The following is a 4131-nucleotide window of genomic DNA, read 5'->3' on the forward strand; positions in this document are numbered from 1 at the left end:
AAACAAATAGCCCTTTTGTACAACATAAGTAGAGAAAGAAGTCAAAATCCAAAAGATATTTATTAATTTTCATCCTCCAAGAGATCTCTACAAGTGCTTATATCCATGTCCAACCCCATGGTAGCTAATTCAACAAATAAATCTATTGATTCATCCTCTATAGCCTCTCCTATTGAATCATCATCATCCTCTCCATCCTCGTACTCCTCCTCACTATGGTTGGTTATTGGGAATGGTTGGTTCTCCTCGACCTCAATTGCATCATCGTCATTGGCGTCTTCTTGAGATGGTATGGTGGGATCTGCCAAAGTCTCTATGTTCGTATCTACAAAGATAGATCTGCTCCGTGGTGTGACTGGAATAACATACCATAGTCGTCTTCGATACATACAAGGCACATAAAACACCTGTAGGTCATAGAGCAAACACCAACATGAATGTAGTTTTGTATGTATCATATAATGTTTTAGTGAGTTGCACATGGACTTTACCTGCTCACAACTACTAGGTTGCACCAAGTTGTCGGTCTTCCCGCGATAAAATTGCCCGGAGTCTACCATATAGAGTCCATTCTCATGTCTCTTAACCTCACCCGCAAACTATCAGCAGTCAAAGAGATATTTGTGAAATGTTCTGAAGTCCACTTTGATTATCCTCTCTATTGTTCCACATTCCCTCACCTCTTGTGTTGTCGTGTCAAAGTTGCCCATAACTCCACTATCATGAGTGGTTCGACGCTCATCCATCTTGTGGGTTCGAAAATGACGTCCTTCGGACCACATAGAGTTGAATGTGAAGGCCTGCAAAAACCAATCAAGATAGAGAGAGAGAGAGAGAGAGAGAGAGAGAGAGAGAGAGAGAGAGAGAGAGAGAGAGAGAGGTGACACACCCACACACACACACACACACTCGCACACACACACTAAACACATTGAGTATATTACCCTTGGTAGACATCCTCGCGCATACTCCCATTCTTTAGGGCTTATTTGTTCTCCTTGTGCCTTGGCCTTGGTCATGGCATTGTGTATCCACCCAACTGGAATTAGATCAGGGTATTTGGAAAGCTCTTTAGGAAAGGGAGGTGCTCACCTACCGCCATGCGACCTCTTCCATGCTTCCCTCTCCCTTTCTCTCGTTGTACGCACCTCCATATACATATCCACCCATTTGCCCATGATGGGAGCATTGAGTAGACAATGGTTGTTGACTATGGATTGAAATTCCCTATCCAAAATCAAGAGAGAACCTTTCCCACTTGGAATGTTTGCGTGTTTTTTTGGATCCTCTTCCTCCGTCTTTAAACGAGGCAATGATGGGTCTATTGTGAAAAGATATTGAGAGACATACACAAAAGCCTCTTGTACAATCCAACCCCCTGCCATGCTTGCCTGAACACATGTACATGAAACCATTAGTGATTAAAGTAACTAATAAAAAGCGTTGTGAATACAATCCAATCCTAATAAGGTTTAACGCTTAAGATCGATGAATACCTCTGGTTGTGATCGTAGCCTTACAAAGTATTTCAAGGTCTTTAGGAACCTCTCAAGAAAGAACATCCACCTTGAGTGAACCACACCACAAATGGCTATCTCCTCAACAAGATGGAGCAATAGGTGAACTTGGCTAACAAGGATAGAACGTGGGAATGCATCCTCAATAGTACAACTTGCTTCAATCGCTAGAAGTCGAGTTGTTGGAATGGCTACAACTTCGATTTCTTTGGAACTCACAAACCTATAACCAAAAAACCCTTCATAATCTTCATAGTAAAGTTAGTTTTCAAAGTAAAGTTTAGGAGGGAGGATCAAATGTTCTATACCTGACAACTTCTCTCACCTTTAATATTGCAGTCTTTACCTTCATGTCCACAAATCCACTAATGCTAATTGGAAGCACAAACTATTGTACAAACAAAAAGACTTTTTAGTATCCAGAACCCTAAACCACATACACACACACACACACACACATTACCTGAAGAATCTTGTGCCAATCATGGGATTTGAGCCCATACAGTTGTGTGGATCCTGCTTTCTTAGTTTTAGTGAAGGCACCCTTGAGCGAACGCATATAACCTGTTGGAGTACGGATGGATGCAATGACTTGTTTCATCCGCTCTTGATCCACCCTTGATAGAATCCAAGGTGACTTTGGAAGAACCATCTTCCCCCGAGGCCCTGTGCGAGGTGTGGCCGAAGGAGGGAGCCTCGTTATGGCCCTCATGTCCTCTCTAGCCCCCAATGAATCTTTCTTGCCTACTATGTGATCCCATATAGCTTGGCCAACATTTTTGAACACATGCATTGGATCCAATAGGTGTTGGATTTTTAATGAAGCCCAATAGGGTAGTGATAAGAAAATAGAGTACCTAGACATACCCCTAGGTGGATCATTGGGAGGAGGCAATGTGCTGTGATGCTCGTTCCAATGTCTTGCCCAATCGGCCATGGTCCAATGGAGTGGCTCCATCCCATTGCACGGTGGAGCATAAGATGGATGTGTGGGCGGCAAGAAGCGATGGTTATTGGGGTAGATCACCTTACCAAGTAGAGCGGGTCTCTCTGTCACGAGTGAGGGTCCACAAGTTGGGCATGCCCTATGTCCAGATGTCGATAGTCCTACAAAAACAAAAGACATAACCGCATATAAGTGACCAATGCAAAGACATTAAAGAGCGTCACAAAGGAAAAGCTTACCAGAAATCTCTCCAAGCCCGGGCTAATCATGCATGGTCCACATGAGAATGCACTTGATCATTGTGTGCCAATCACGAAGTGGTCTTGATACATCAAAAACATCTATGTCGTTCCATAGCTCTTGAAGCTCTTCAATCAAAGGTGCTAAATATACATCCATGTTCTTCACCTTGTGTTTTCCTGGGACTAGAAGAGAGAGCAAAATGTTCCCCTTCTTGGTTGACTCCCATGGTGGAATGTTGTAGTTCACAACAACCACTGGCCAAGTACTCCATGAGGTAGACCGATGCCCAAATGGGTTTACCCCATCACTAGCCAGACCAAGCCTCAAGTGACGAGGCTCTTCTCTAAACTCCGGTCATGTCTTCTCAATGTGTTGCCATGCCGGCGAGTCAGCCGACACTCTCATAACCCCATCAGTGGAGCGATTTTTCATATGCCATGTAAGAAGCTCCCTTGTTCCTTTGGTGCTGAACATGTGCTTGATGCGGAGAATGAGGGGGAATTGACGAAGAACCTTGCGAGGTATTGTGGTTCCTTGCATTCCCTCTTTGTACCTTGATTCTCCACACTCGGGGCAAGCATCAAGACCTGCATGTTGATTGTGGAATAGCACGCAATCATTGACACATGCATGTATGCGATCATAGTCCATCCCAAGACCTATCACCACCTGTCGTGCCTTCCTTCGATTTTCTGGAAGATGATTGCCTTTAGGCATCATCTTGCCTAATAGCCTATGACATAATTAAAGAACACTCGTTATTGCATATAACCACGAAAAAAACTCACAACTAACACTTATTACACTTAAACGTACCTCAATAGTGCATCGACCCCTGCATTGCTCCATCCAAACATTGCTTGAATATTCAAGATCTCAAGAGACGCTCGTAATATGGAGTAGGAGCATCCCTCGTATTGAGCGGTGTGTGCTGCCTCTAACAATGAATCTTTGGTTTTTTGGGCAGCTTCTTCACATGCACACTCAAGCTCACACTCATTTGCTGCCTCACGTGCAAGAAGATCCTCAACCATATTGTGCAAATGATCTTCCTCCACCTCTATGTGGGGCGGGGTGGTGAGGAGATCCCCATATGTGGTGGATGTAGGATGCGCATGCGCTCGTGTGGACCCACCCACATCGGACGGCGGGTGTGATCCCCCTCCGATGACTGCTTCCTAGTGCAATCGCTCTTCCGTCCTTCTCCCGCCTCCGCCCCCAATCACACTCCAATGGGGAGCGACATCAATGGATGCCAAAACCCTCAGATCGCTAGTTTCCATTCAAGCGCGTTTTCTCGGATCGTCCCATAGCCCATAATCATCCACGTGAGCCAAGCATATACGTCAAAGCCGTGCAATTGCATGCTTACATCGCGTACATGGACATGGTAATCGCTCCACCAACCATCGAGTTCGTTCCGCG

The 4131-nt window shown here is 44.9% G+C and overlaps 1 pseudogene; it reads right to left on the bottom strand.

Annotated features, from left to right (window-relative positions):
• Positions 1–313: 313 nt before the first annotated feature.
• On the bottom strand, positions 314–3563 carry LOC147419156 (uncharacterized; annotated as a pseudogene).
• Between the last annotated feature and the right edge of the window lie 568 nt (positions 3564–4131).

The sequence above is a fragment of the Adiantum capillus-veneris genome, chromosome 29, assembly GCF_014529385.1.
Source record: "Adiantum capillus-veneris isolate H3 chromosome 29, ASM1452938v2, whole genome shotgun sequence".
Lineage (NCBI taxonomy): Eukaryota > Viridiplantae > Streptophyta > Polypodiopsida > Polypodiales > Pteridaceae > Adiantum > Adiantum capillus-veneris.